Source organism: Rhipicephalus sanguineus, chromosome 1, assembly GCF_013339695.2.
Source record: "Rhipicephalus sanguineus isolate Rsan-2018 chromosome 1, BIME_Rsan_1.4, whole genome shotgun sequence".
NCBI lineage: Eukaryota > Metazoa > Arthropoda > Arachnida > Ixodida > Ixodidae > Rhipicephalus > Rhipicephalus sanguineus.
Genome location: NC_051176.1, coordinates 225853343 through 225869076, shown reverse-complemented (window position 1 = coordinate 225869076; position 15734 = coordinate 225853343). Strand labels below are relative to the sequence as shown.

At 47.4% G+C, this 15734-nt stretch overlaps 1 protein-coding gene across 1 annotated transcript in view; it reads right to left on the bottom strand.

Moving 5' to 3' along the window:
* Positions 1 to 15734, bottom strand: part of LOC119373437 (Na(+)/H(+) exchanger protein 2) — a 177913-nt gene that overhangs the window by 140114 nt on the left and 22065 nt on the right. The gene's annotated exons all lie outside the window — the stretch shown is intronic.

Below are 15734 nucleotides of genomic sequence, written 5' to 3'. Positions count from 1 at the left end.
GTCCTAAAGGAATCCGTGAATCGCGGAAGCGAGCAAGGGGGCGCCCCCTAACGTACGTGCTCAATCTCTATACCTTCGTATCCACGTTCACACGGGTCGTTGTTGTCGTAGGTCGCAAACTTTGCGGGGAAGAACGGCACGGGTAAAGCCCGCCGTTCCACTCTCCTGCTGGCTCGCAATTACGTAATCCTGGCGCGATCGCCATCGGCTCTCGAAATAGCAGGTGGTACCGCGGGGCATGTGCACGTGCTCCCGCCTCCCGCACAACGCGACTGGGAAAGGAGGGGACGCCGAGGCATTGGAGCCGATAAAGGAAACCGCGCGGAAAATAAGAGCAAAACAAGTGGCCCGAACGAAATAGCGCGAAACGATTGAAAGGACATTGAGTTGTGGTGGCGGAAGCGGAGTGGGCGCGTCGCTGGCAACAACGACGAGCTTTACCCGCTACAAAAGTGCGTGTGGCGCTGACGCCGGGCGCGAGAGGGAATGAGGCTGAGAATAACTTCGAGGGCGTGTAAAAGCCCCAGGAGAGAAAGAAACGAAAAAACGAGGGCAACCCTTCCGTTACTTGCTCCTGTTGAACGCAGCCTGCTTTCTATATTTGAAGAGATGAAGCCAAGATTGCGTAACCCGTGGGCATGACTGCTGTTTTCTTGCTTTCATCTCGGTCTTCGTGCTTTGCTGTCGACCATTTATCTTCGATGAGAGTTCGCGAAACAGAATTCGTATGCCCGGAGGGCTGATGGCAGTGCCGTTTTTGTAAAGGATCCACAAGTGGCGATGAACCCGCTGATGCACGAAGCGCCACGAATGCAGCGAGCTCTCCTCTCGGGAAACGGAGCAGCCGCCGTTCGGCCTTTTCAAAGAAATCAGAATGTATAGAATGCTTCACATTACCTAAACAGAGCACTTTGGTTGAAATCCTGTGACTTCTATGGATTATATGAAATTGCACCGCAAGGAAGCCGAGTATTTATAATGCAACGAAAACGCCCCAGAAAGCCTGGAATGACCGTTCACCTGTAGCGCTAGTGTTCACGGAAAGCGTCATGTCATGATATAAATTTTGCTAGTGCTGCTAGACAAAACAGAAAAACAAACGAGAAAGCAAATTAAGGCTCCTGCAGTGACGTCCCAGCATCGATCTCTCGCAATAATTGAGTCTTTGAAGTCATAACTTCAAAGGACTCAGGCATTCGCAGTGAGTATGTTGTTTCTGGGAATACCTGGCCGGAGCATTATTTCATAAGGCCAAGTTTCATTTCCGTCTAGCCTGCCTGTGTTCCTTCTTCTGGTATGACTCGTGAATAATGAATGAATAGATTATTAAGAGGTAGAGTGTAACCAGTTGGATTAGCGATCGAACCGAAACGGTTCAAGCGACGAGTCCGTGAATGGATTTCACTGTTGTGGTATGCAGATATATAAACAAACACTTGTATAACCAAATATTACGAATAATAGTCAAGCATGGAGCGCCTAAGCTACCATACCAACGCAACGTGTAGCTTCGCAATGTCTCTTTTCGACGCGGCTCACGTACCTACTCTGGAAGAGCCCGTTATGAACAGCGTCACAACACACTTTCCTCAACCTACACATCTCGTTTAGTGATTGAGACGACTTTCGCGCGTGGTCCTTATCATAACTTGCCTCCGACCCTGCTACGTGGAATCTGGTCGTCATTCTGTTTTAGGAGATGGAGCCTACAGGAAGCCCTGAGGCCAGTTTTTCTTGTTTTTCTTTTTTTATGAGCACGTTGACACCGCGCTAATCCCGTGACCACTGCTGTCGCATCAGCTGTATACTTCTGCAACATATGTAACGTGGAACACTACGCGGGAACTTCAGATCAGTTTAAGTGGCAGCAGAATTAAGCTTCCCCTTACGTAATTCCATGCGTATTTGTATAGGAGAAGAAACATTCCTTAGTAATTGGAAGAAGAGTTGTAGTAAAGACTGTATTTTACTTTGGGCGCTATAGGGCAAGCGTGAGTGAGTCTCCTAGGTTAGGGGCCCACTGTCCTGCGCGCCTTGCTGGGCTTGGTCGAGCAGAGCAACTTGGCTCTCTATATACTTGCTCCTAAGCTAGACCTCTCACTGCCTGTCGAATGGGTTTCTCCCTAATAAGAGATTTTTCAAAAGTATGACAATTGGCTATGTGCCATGGTAGAAACAAAAGGAACGGAACCTATAAAGTCATAATAGGGCTTTGGGAGAGGGGGCGCGTTAAAGATATATGACATTTCGACACGCGTACGTTTCTTGGTGTTGGGGTGCTTAAGTATTCCGATAGACATCTTTAAGTTGATCTTATAGGGGTATGTTTCTGAAAACATGTTCAACAAGGAACATGCAAAGGTTTAAAAACATCTATCTATAGCAACCTTTGTCCCCTTCTTGGGCAGTGCATGCATCTTAGAAGGAACTTCTTGCTGGGCGTGTTGGGGCATGTCTTATTGTAGGATATCTGCGCAAAGATCGGACGAACACCGGAAAAACCAAGTAGACAGAAGGAGCGCAAACTATCAACTGGTTTATCCGTTCTTGAAACAGCTTATATAAGCTTCTTCAAACGTCACAGGGAAAGGGGTTAAGGAGAAAATGCAAACAATGAATGTCCACCTCATGGCAAGCAAAACCTGCGCCGGAAATTGCCTTCTGTCTTGTATAGGTCAACCGAAGTGTCGCTTCGGTTAATCACATGGACGCCATGACGATTTGCTTGGTGGCAGCACCGAGTGCCCGCCGAAAAAGAAACCCATTGTTGTGCCGTATATGCACAAGGTCGGCCATGACATGAAAAAAGTGGCAAATCGGCATGGCGTCCGTGTCGTTTTTTTCGGCACCCAGAAAGCTAGCCGGATTATGCTCTAGGATCGGTGGAAAGGTACCCTTACGCAATGGTTGCGGAATCAAGCATGCTGAAAGCTTTGTGAAATGTGCCACGAAAGTGGAGTATGAAATACCGCGCAAATGTGGAAGGTCCTACGTGGGACAAACGGGGCGCTGCCTGAATGAGCGCGCCAAGGAGCATGCCTTGTCAGTTCTACATAGAGAAGGAGCGCACATGCCGGCTCATTGTGGCACATGCTTAGGATGCGAGCCTTTGCTCAAAAAGATAGAATTTAGGAAAGAGGAGGGTGATGATAAAGAAAAGGGTGATGATTGCGTAAACGACACTTCGGTTAACCTATATAAGACAGAAGGCAATTTCGCGCGCAGGTTTTGCTTGACATGAGGTGGGCATAAATTGTTTGCATTCTCCCCTTAACCCCCTTCCCTGTGGCGTGACGCCCGAAGAAGTTTATATAAGCTGTTTCAATAACGAATAAAGCAGTTTGCGATCCTTCTGTCTACTTCGTTTTTCCTGTGTTCGTCCGATCTTTGCGCACATATCCTACAATAGGTCAGTGCATGCACTTGTAGTTTTGTAATTTCCCAGAAGTCCCATACTGCGGGCCTATCACGCGGAGCTATATTTGCAAAAGAAACCCGAGCGTTTCCTGCATTTCCCTTGTGCGTCCCGATGCCCCCCCCCCCCCCCTCACATACAGAAACGGCATGCGCGCCGTAATTGTCGCACGTCGGTACCCGGCTACGCACTCGAATGCTGCTTGAGGCTGTGATGGTGTCCAGTGCGCCAGCAGATGGCGGAACAGAACGCAAACCGCATGCATGCACGCCGCGCTCTGAAAACGTTCCCGCCGTCGCCGTTAGCGGGGTGCGCCCGCGGACAATGGGACTGAAGACACAATTGCGGATTGGCTGCGGAGTTCCCCTGCTGTCGTTTGGATGTCGCATTCAGAGACGGCCGCTAATTTGATATTCGCTAGCTAACATCGGCAAGTTATAATGCCTCTTTAGCTTTGCGTACTTCCTTCTTCTTTCTCGTTTGCCGAGACGGAGTGGAATGGAGCTGGTAGTTGTTGCTGTCAGTGTACAGCGACGCAAATTAAATAAAGAAACATTGAAAGGCAAGTGCAGCGTCCACCATATCGGTTTTGCTTTAGTTAAAGAAGGCGTGCAACCGCCAAGCCCCCTTACGGCAATAACACAGGAACTCGACAAAAAAAGCAACAACAAAAAACACGTGATTCTTGCTCAACGATACTTAAATGTTGAGACCTCAGCAAGGCGGTGTTATGAATACGTACAACAGTAGTACGCACGCAAAATAGGATATTCTGTACAGTGGACATACTGACCAATGCCTAATTTGCCATTGATCCTATATTATTAACCTTTCTAGGCGAATATATATATATATATATATATATATATATATATATATATATATATATATATATATATATATATATATATATATATATATAAGGGAGGTCAACAGGAAACAGGAACTGCGCAATATTGAAGAAAATTTTGCGCTTAGATTTTGCACCAAGCGTTGCGAAACACGCGTGGGCGCTTTCCTATTCTGGGCGTAGTTCTTGCGTAAAGGGACAGCAAATGAAAAAGTGCTTTCAGCGCTATCGCTGACGCACTTTTCGTTATAGGATTGCTTCGGTACCGTTTGATAAACGGATATCATAAACGATCGCCCGTTAACGGCAGAGATGTAAGGGCTATTCAGGATGAAAGAAAAATTGAGCAAACAGAGGCTACGTTGCAAATTTAGCTCAAGCATATTAAGCCGCTTCTGCTAAATAGCGTATTAACACGCGAGAAAATGAATACTAAAGCCAGTTACATGTAGTAGTAAGAAAGACGCAAGTAATAAAAAGAAAGTTCTTATAAAAGCCCGGCCTCGCACCTCCGTCTGCAGCAGCGCTCGCCACGGAAGCCCCGGGAAAGAAAAAAAAACAACAAGAAAAGAAACGGAAATGGTCTGCGTGGCGCCAGCCAACTCATAAACGCACTTCCCTTGCAAGTGACTGAAGCCGGCATGCTAGGGCAGAAGGCGCAGTACTTGACCGCGACTCCCGCTTTAACGGTGCTGTGCATTACTGCGAGCACTCGTGAAGAAGGGCATGCACAAGAAGAAAACAGCACGAGCACGTATAGTCATTGCAGGCTGATGAGTCCGGCAGAATCTCATTTGTCGCGGCATGCTGGGCGTCCTTTGAAGTTCTGAAACTGTCGAAGCAATGCGAATCGCTCGCTTGGAACCGCTACTCGTGCAAAATGACTATGAATTAGCGCTACCCAAAGCTGTCGCGCTGCTGGACAAGGCAGTCTGATACCGCATCGCTTCTGATGCAGATTACAAATCAAGAGAGGTGTACGCAGGAAGATGGAGACTCGAGCTCATTAAGAGCACAAAGAATGTCGCTGAAACGAAAGTTACGGCAAGATTTCCCATGCGAAGAGAATTAATCACGACTAAAAAACAGCGCTACTTGAAAACACGGACAAGAAATAACACACAAGGACGGGCGCTGCATGCCTCGTGTGTTCTTTCCTGTCCGTGTTTTCAGGCAGCGCTGTTTTTCCTCACGATGAATATACACCAAGGAGCTCGCATTCGACCCGTTGAAGAGAATTAAGTCAGCTTATGGCATCGAGTGACATTTTTTATTCTATGCTACTGTTAATCCCCTGGAATGGGACACTGATATTTCTTGTCGGGGCCACCAGCCGCACGTTTTGGGCTGGACGCCGGACAAAGGCGCACCCGGGGGCTGGTTTCCTATATCGCGTGCCACTCAGCAACGTCCAGCTTCCCAGAATAGGAGACGCGGCTCGATCAGTGTTGTCCGGAGACATCAGCGGGAGAACGGGCGCGCCTGTCATGGCTGGCCATGCGTGGAGAGATCGTGCGACCGATGACGGACGCGTGCTCGCGTAACAAACACCGACGTGGCGGTAACCTTGTTCCTCCGTGCAGCTGACTGGAGGGGTGCGTTATGCGCGCACGCGTCAGCCGAAAAACGACAAAATGCCTTCGGCGTGTTTCCTCGAGTAAGCCACCGGCATCGCGGCAGCAGCCGCGACTCCGCGAGGCATCAACAATGCGCGCGGCGCGGCACTTCCTGGTAATGGTTGCGGGACACGAACTGCCACGGTTCGCCGGCCGTGGCTAATGTGGCGGACGGGCTATCGGCGGCGGCCCACTCGAATCACGCTCCTTGCTCCCCTGCCCGAAATGGCTTCATTCCGCGTGATAGGAGAAGTACAAGGCGGGAAACTCGGTCGGGTCAATCAAAAACGGACGCGCCTCCGAGGCGAGAGACACCACGTTGCGTCATAAGGATCCCGGAGGACGGCTCGTTCCATGACCATCGCAAATCCAGCAACAAATGTGGATAGTCGCAAAGCGCTGCGATGTCTTCGGTCAGAGCATCTTACGGAAGCATACCCACAACGATGTACACTTGCATGTTTGCATATCTTCCTTTGTAAGTGCATTGCGTGTTGTTTGCGGACTTATATATTAAGCGTCCTACCTATTTCTTAGGTTGTATTCATTCGTGTTTTTTTCCCCTCTATTTTCCTTCCAACGCCAAGCGCTGGAAATGCATGATGGGCATTGTCTGGCTTAATATTTATCAACTGATTTTACTCTCAAACTTCCCTCACTGTACCAACGTAAGTATCTTGACAAGTGTACTAAAATGTTCAAGCTAGACACTACTCGCTTAACTGTAGAATTCAACGCCTTCATTATGACGTACGCTCCATGCTCAGGCCGCATCTAACTTTATGCTGCAGTTTCCACATTCCGAAAGATTTCGTGGTCCGCTATATACTTTCGGAATGTGCCAGAACGGAAGCCATTTCAACCCTGGCGAATAAGGGAAAAAGGATTGAAAAAGTCACTGCTTTACGCAGTCTACTGAATTTTTTTTCTCTGAATTTAAATCCTGCGTGGTGGAGGCTCTTTCTGGCAGAGCCACCTGGCGGCCTAACAAAGGGATAACTCGACAACCAGTCGACATTCTAGCACACTAGAGCAGCCAAAACACAAAAGCTGTGCACGACAAGGGGCTAACGACCGGAGGCATCAGCGGGCGGCCTGCGCGTCGCTGGGACACTGGAAATGAAGGATGGAGTCACGCAAGCGCACGACACACACGAGCCCTGGTCCACGCGTCGTCCGTGTCATTGCGGCAGAGGCCGTGCCACCGCATGGCGCCCAGCCGCGCATTAACTGCATCGTCACGCGACGGCGAAAGTTCCACAGTGAAAGCGCTGCTGGGGTGTAACCTTGAAACTGGGCACGAAGGGCGCCGTAACTATAGGAACCAACTGCAAGACACAAAACGGAAAGGTTCGACGGGAAATCACGCCACTCCGGAATATGGCATCCCTAAAATCGAGCGTTTGAGTTAAAGGGACACTAAAGAGCAAAACGATTTTTCTCGCATTAGTAAAGTAGTCTTCCACGATACCAAAAACACCACGCTTTCTGCGCGAAGACGCTTAATAAGAGAGAAAACGCGCAAAAAGAAAATACAGGTGGCGACGCCACCTTGGAATTCCCGCACCATTTGCCGTGACGTCACATATTTTTGACGGCGCCTGCTTGGGCCTACGTAGTTCCTAATGGGTTAAATCGAAGTACATTGTCCTCTGAGGGGGCCAGAGGCTTGACATAACAAGTCTGTGAAAATTTCGTCGAGCCAGTGGCGCCAAAATACGTTAAAGGGGTACTGACACTAAATTTCGCGGCCGAGATAGCCTACTGGATCGATTCCCGTGTACGTTCGTGTACCAATCTGCAAAATATCCACAGCTAATAAAGCTTGGTGGTATTTTATATGAATTTTGAAGTTCGTGAGCGCGATCCAGCATTATAGGCCACACCTGGTGCATTGAAACCCTCGGAGGTGACCCGAGGTGACCCCCCTACTTCCCCTACGTAACCGTTGCAGCCGGTACAAGTTATGATTACGTCGTAGCTGCCATTTCTGTTTTGACGCGCTTCCCGACGAACCGCTCTTCGCCAGCGGGTCAAACCTGAAGTGATTCGCCACGTCGAAAATTCATTCGATCCCCGCCGCAAGAAAATCGTCGCCATCAGACGACGATGAGCCCGACGACGACAGACTGCGCGGAAATGCGTCACTGTTCTGTGTGCTCATGTGACCGAGCGTTTAACTCGCTAGGTGGTGATAGTTGCACCCGGCGGCTGGTCGTTTTTGGAGCTCTGTCAAACCGAAACTGAGGCTGTGTCGGTAATGAGGAGCTTGTAATTAATTATCTGTCGCGCGCTGCAGCAAACGATGTGCCGTGTTATGACTAACAGGCCCCCAGCAACATATTGCAGCAAAAAAACGCGGGGCAAAATTTTTGTGCCAGGACTCCTTTAAATGCCCTTTGAAGTCTTTTACGTCACGAATTACAACGTTCGGCGCGAAATTTAAAAATGAAACTTTGAACTTGGTTTTCTCCTTCAAATAATAAACCTATGGTGGTGAAATAAACTACACACGAGTTCTCCGAGCACACTTTATCAATCTAAACCAATTCATTGTTTCTCTTTAGTGTCCCTTTAAATGTAGGTCATCTGAACCTAAGGCGAACCATATAAGAATTTACAAACAAGTGGCTGCATATAACAGCTTTTAGCAGCTATATATTGTACTGAGGAATAAAGACCGACGCAACGACGACGACCAGCAGCTCAGCGGGCGCGAGACAGCGACTTGGAGCTAGACTATTACGCAGGGTCAGCTTTTATATAAACCCCTTTGTTATATAAACATGTATCTATATATACAGACATAACTATACAGCGATGGGGGAAGCATGAGTTATAGCGTGTCTTATTTTCTACTTCTACTTGTCTGCTCCGACATCACGGAATACTTTCGCATTGAAAGCGCAAGTAAAAACTATGATAACTTCATCAATAAATCAGAATAACGCCGTAATCGTTTAATTATGAGATTTTTGTTGAAAAGCACTTCAGTTCCATAGTGATTTCCCTCGCTGTTAGTGCATGGGCAATGCGTGCACATTTTTTTTTCAGGGAACGCTTATCAGGGCACGCTTTTGATGAAGCGACCTTTTTTTTTTTGTCGTTATTCAATATTATTGTTCTGAAGCTTACGCTAGAGCCCGTAGGGCAGCTTGAAGGGCGTTCACGAAGTATATATACTTATGTTTCATACGACTCGCTTCAACTCAGGTACTGCAGACGTCCGTTGCACGACAGCGTCGCTCTCTTATAAGAAACAAAGCTGCACACTCTGTTCATCGAGATACGCGGGGAGTTCTTCCTTTGGTGTTGGCACGAGGACGCCTGTTAGAACCGGCGAAGGTCGCGGATCGCGCTGTTTAGAAAGCCCTCTTTGGCGGTTTTTCTTCTGCACGGCCGATCTTGTGCACACAGGGACACACGCCGAACATCTCCGAGATGTACACACGGCGCTTTCCATCAGGCACGGGAGCAATCATGTTAGCAGCCCCTGGGGCCTCTCGCATCGGTCCGTTCAATTATTCAGCGGGCTGTGCGCTACACGTTTAGGTGTTCCGGTTTGGATGTCCTCGCGTGGTGTGACTTCTTTTCCTTCCTGTCTACAAGTTTTACAGCGAAAAGCTTGCCCATTAGCGAGCGCTTCATTATTATCGACGCCACATTTCCCCTTAATTCTTCTTTAGCGCTGTGCTGGCAACATTCGAGCGCTATAAGAAAGAAGTTTGTACATTTAGAGCGCCACAACAGAACTTCGAGTGGAGACACGCGTAGAAAACACCGCTAATACGCAAGTGGATTGGTTATTCGAAGAACGGCCTTTTGTAGACCGTTGTTGAGGCTTTCTTATCAGGTATCCTAATTTTATACTGCGTAATCTTTTCATCCCGAGAGGCGCACTGTATGATCTGGCACAATCGGTCCAGCACCGTCACACAATTGAAAAGGATATAATTTCTCTCTGGTGAACTTACCCGAATACTTAAGCACCGATGTACTACGCTCGCGAAATGAAGATGAATGATTACAAACGCCAAAAGTAGGTGCATGCTTAATCGACATAGCAGCTTCGCCGGTATTGGAAATGCGCTCCGTTATAATCAAACATTCGCATTATAAGGTCGTAGTTTCTCAACGTAGTTTCGCAACGTAAAACTTCAGAGTTTAATTAATTTTCTTCGTATCGACCAGACACGCCCGACCTATTCCTTGCCGCGTGACAATGGCGGCGCGATTAAACAATTCACTCGCCGTATTCGCACGGTCTGGTTCTCATTTTCATCCACGCCGCTTCTGCACCCCGAATTCATTGTTGGAACAGTTGCCAGCCAATTTCCGCGGTGCAGTTCGTGGAATGCGTGGAACCGTTCGTTTACTCGCAAACGTTATCCCGTGACGAGAGATATCGGTCTGATTGTTCTTCGGTAGATGTGTGAATGTTTACAGTAGAGAAACATAGTGATACTATTGACAGAACTGCTACATTTCATTACCGCGAGTGTGGTATTCGTCGCCTTTATTGCACGAATACACGTTGGTGTGACAGCATCCGTGCAATTAAGCTAACCAGGGAGAAAATTAGGAGCTCTTTTCAATTAGAATGGAGCAAGAGGGGCGTAATCAGCGCTTCAGGGCTACATAGAGGAGGAATTTAGTGTCACTACGAAACATTGCGATGGGCGAGAAGAAAACCTTATTGTTGTACAAGGGAACTGTTTTCGAATAAAAGATTCAGTTGAAAGTCAGTTATTTTGTAAGTATCCCGCTGTTGCTCACGGCAAGTATAATTGACGGTGAATCAAGTAGCCCGACACGCCGATATTGCAAGTTTCTGAGAAAATGTTTGCGAAATCGCCGCATTGGATAGAACATTGATACAGGAGGTCATGCGCGACTTCCACGGATCAATATTGCTACACCACTCGGGGTTCCATTTAGGCGATTTATTAATGTAGAATGAAGACGATGACGCAAAAGGTTTTTGCATTGTAAAAAGTATTCATGGCTCCATTATACCTTCTCACCACTCATGGTTATAAGAAAATTGAAGATGAACGAGCATTAATTAGATAGACGTGACGTGAACCGTATACGCTTAGCCATCTTCATTTCAGAGCTCGTGCAGAAAAAAAAATTATTATTCGAAAGGAAGGAACGAAAGAGGGAAAGTTTAACCCACGCGACATATGCGAAACTGGGTTTCAAAAACGCAAAGACGAGATAAAAGTCAGCTGGAGAATGCCAGTCAAAATGCTAAACGTGCTTGGATTTGTGAAACGACCTGACTGTCCTTACTCTTCGCATATGCAGCACAGCTTCTGCTTTCGACGTTCATTAATTGCCGCTGGTGCCGTATTTATGCAGGAAGACAAAAATTTAAGTTAACTCTCGGAAAACCGACTGAAAAGCTGCGTCACGTCGCGGTTCCAGAAGCTGTAGTTTCTCTTCGTTCGCCGCAACATTCTCAGACTACTGTATGTGAACGGCGTCGAAGAAAAATGGTCGGGCTTATATATCAGTGACGCGTAAGCGACCTCGGCTGTTGGGCAAAACGATTTCTGCGACAGCCGTTATTGAATTTAACCTCGGCGCGCAACGTTATATATATATATTTCTCTCAGGAGTGTTGCGACTAGTAGGATAGTCGCGCTAATATATATGTCGTTGAGGCACGTCAAAGACAGACAAATATATTGCCAGAACATGGAAATACCGGGTTGCGATATAGGATATATATGCTGGCGAATGCGTTTGGAAGATGTTGCTTTAAGAGACTGCGCACTGCAGGCCTGTCACAGTACGGTAGCGTATATATTTAAGGCGCGTTAGAAGGAGCGCTAACCACTCCGGTTAAGCGGGTTTAACCGGAGTTAAGAGCCAGTCGGCACTTGGCAAGAAAAGAAAACTATATCGAGCTCCTCGCTGGAACATGCTTTGTATGCTTTTTATATCTGTCGAGGAAGAAGAATGTTAAAAAGGCGGCTACGAGCACTAAGTTATTTTACTCTCTTTCTTGATAATCAAGAATGAACTTATTTCGTGCTCATTTACAGAATGACGCGAAAAGAAATGCCTAACCAGCTGGCGGCGAACAGCTGGCGCACCATTGCAGACGCCTGCGGGTACAGGCAACGTGGATCATTCTAAAGAAAGACGTGGGGAAGCGCGCCGCAGGTAAATTAATTGAACTCAAATTCACGCCGCCTCTGTTTGCCAATAACGGCAAATGAAGCCCTCTCTCTAGTCGCCGCTGCTGCTTCGTTCCGCGTGCGCCTTTGACGCCTTGCGCGTATAAGTCGGCGTTCCGAATCATGGGAGCGTGATTAACGCGGTGATGTTCGGTATGGTATCCGTCCGTGTAACTGCTACACTGCAGCGGATTCACAGCACTGTGGTTCATGCACGATTAGCCGAGAACAATGGGTGTGACGCTTTCCTCTCGCGTATGTATAACATGGCACGCTGCATGCGCGTCTTCGTAACGGCATGCGTCGAGGTTAGAACGGGACGATCGTTACTGCCGGCTGTGCCTATATAGACGAGTGTTCGGCCCTGAATGCTCGCGCATGCATCGCAGTGCTGTTTAGTTGCAAATGAACTTGGCAGGCATGAAGGGTATAGAACGAGGAAAGATTGCAGTGTGTGAACTAAAGGCAGCTGCTTGCTTACTGCACAAAGGAAGGAGACGAACGTTAATAGTTCAGCAGGGAGGAGTGTACAAACGCGCAGCCGTGGTCTATGAATGAGGCATGAAGACCCGAAGGAACTGATGTTACACGGTAAATTGCCAGAATTAAACATCGCACGGTAGAGTAAACGTCCATGCTTGAATCTTGAGTAGCACGGAGGTATGCCCGCTCACGTACGCTTTTATAGGCATCTAATAATGAGCGTTGTCTTGATAACAAGTGATAGCAGTAACCAGAAAAAAAAAAGGGGTCGAAAGGCAAAATAATGATCCGCGAAGCGAAATTTTCTCTGGAAATAGAGCTCGCCTCGGAGCCATTAATTATATATATTATCTTCCGGTGCCCTGCGTGTCATTTCTCTGCGAGAAATAAGCAGCCGCCGCGAAAGGTGCTGAACCATGAATGCCTTACAAAAAAGAACTGTGCGCAAAATAATTGGCGGAGGCCTGAATATATGAGAACGTGTCTTCGGTGAGTGAGTGTTTTCACTGCGAACTCTTATTAGCGCCTCGGTTTCCTTGTTACCGGAAAAGAAGAGCTGTTGAGAGAGAGAGGACTCTTGGCCGGCCGTGATGACCACACCCTAAAAGGCAAGCTGCGTGAAAAAAAAAGAGAGAGAGAGAAAGAAAGCGCTGACCCATGCAGATCACTTCCTCTTTTGCCAATGTTGTCAACTTTTGTTACCTGACGAAATTGCAGCGGAAAGGTCACAGATGAAGTTGCACTATGGGCAACTCTTGAACTGTTCACTTGTTGCCGCCGTCTGGTGCGGCCGACATACATCATAGCTGACCGTTTGTGCGCTCCAGATATACGTCCAAATAGCCAACTAAGGCGAATGTTCTCGGCGAAATGGAATAACTCGTCTATCCGTAAAGTGATTGTGTTCTTTAGATAAGTGTCCGTTTCGGAGGCCCAGCTGTACGGTTGTATTTTCACCTTAGTACGGCAGAATAAGCTGAAGAGAGAGAGAGGGGGGGGGGATGCAAGAGATTTACTTCCTACATGATATAATGTGTAGCACGACCGGACGAGGACGTAAAGGAAATGACGACACACACACGAATCATGAAACCAAATCAACTAGCCCGCCAACGCGTTTTCCTTTATACCGTATAGGCGAAAAGGTGTAGTTTCCACTTTGCCTATACTAACTGTTGGTTTTATGGCACAGATGTGCAAAGTAAAGGTGCATTCTTTCACTAATAACGTTGCCAACCGCCATTTTTGCTGCAGTAGCAGGCCAGCATCGATCGCATATAACGGCGCGCCATCTGTCGTAAAATGAAGTGACTTCACCGAGTGAAGAAGAAGAAGAAGAAGAGGAGGAACGCATGCTTCGAAGTTGACTTTGTAACTCGTCCTAATCCATCTGATTCCACCTAACATAAGCGGTCACTTTGCAGCAGAATTAAGTGCTGTCGACGGCTGCGTAATTTCTGCTTCGCCAGGGATCACTGAGCTATAGGTGCATGCAACTAGAGGAATACCGGGATCCGAATAAGCCTGGATCCGAATAAGGGATCCGAATAAGGGACGCGGAACACTAAAAATTTCATTTACGTGCACTTGATGAAAGTTATGAGATGCGTCTTTTACTTCGATTTCATTAGATATGAAAGCACCATAGCGTAGCCGATGTGTTTAGTTGCTGTCGAATTGGCTATTTTGCCGACTGTAATTGGCTAAGAGGCTGGACAACACATTCTCTTGGCTTGGCTAAGAAAAAAGAAAGACACAGGTTTCGAACGTGTCCACGATAACATTATGCTCATCCGAGGAACCGTCTGGGGAACAACGTTATTCAGTCATCTCCACCTGCTGGCTAATCTCAGAAAAACACGAAATAAAGATGAAGTGCAAGAAACGACCTAGTTCTGCAGGCCAGTTTATTGAAGTTCTGCGTATCTATGATCGCCTTTTTCCTCACGATTCTGGAAATCTTGCTGTGAAAAAGCACTGACGGATTTTCTTTTTCCGAGCGTGCTAAGAAGGCTTCTTCTGCCAGCCTGTACGCAGGAAGTAATGTTATAACAACCACGGCTGCAGTGACGGGGGCATGCGAAATACGCTATTATCCTATTTTGGCTGTACAGCGCTCTTTAAAGCGACGTACAGGCACCCTATAGAAACAACTTGTTACCGTAGGGCGCAGATATTTAACCGCCGAGCATGCACGTTGACTTCCATTGCCACGTTACACAAATCTGATGGAAAAAGTGGGCGATTCTCATCTTAAGAACCAACAAACACGCCCATTTCCTCAAAGGGAAAAGCGAAAGAACTGGTAAAATATAGCAGCGCACCGCACAAACTACTTCATGGAGTAATACAAGTAACTTTTTGCAAAATCATCTTGTTTCTCGCTAACGGCAGCTCCTCGTGCACACCAGTTAAGGACCCAACAACAGCAAACCACATATAGCGCGAATTGCGTTCCAAGAGAGGTATTTTGTCTTTGCGCATTTCATTGAATCTCGCAATGCACACAAAAGACAGACGGAGGGCCGCCACGAGCAGTCTACGCGTGAGAAGCGGCGGCCATCCCCTTCCATCCTCGCCGCTTTTGCAATGCCGCCTGCCTGACTGCATTATTTGCATGCATTATTATTCTAGCCACGCCACTACTAGCCTGCGATACAAACAGGCACTTAGACATCGATTCTTTTTCTTTCTCTTTTCTTTTAATCTGCGTCTCTCTTTAGCGAACCCAGCCGCTGCACTTAGACGCCGGCAGAGAATGGCGTCTCAGTTCAAGAGGGAGCTCCGTGCTTATGTCGCTTAATTGGGGTTCCTTTACATTACGCGAACGCAGTTCTGAGCACCTCCTTGACGCCCTGAGTGCGCACGTCATTGATGCAAGAGCAATCTTCCCCGTCTTTCACTAATTTTTGCGAACCTAAGTGGAACCTAATGATCACTCAGTGGCTAGGAGGGAGGCATATAACAAAGAAGTGAGAAGGAGACAAAAGAGACAAAAGCGTTTGGCAAGCAAGGAAAGTAATCGCCACGAGTTGGAGGCACGATGAAACGACGCCGTAATTAACGCACTCATCGCCGCGAGTGTATAGTTAAGTTGGAAACTATTTCGTTAGGTGGTTTGGCTGCTTTTAGCAGCGCGGCTGAAAAAGAAAGAAGGCGTAGAGCTCCTGTAATGACCTTGA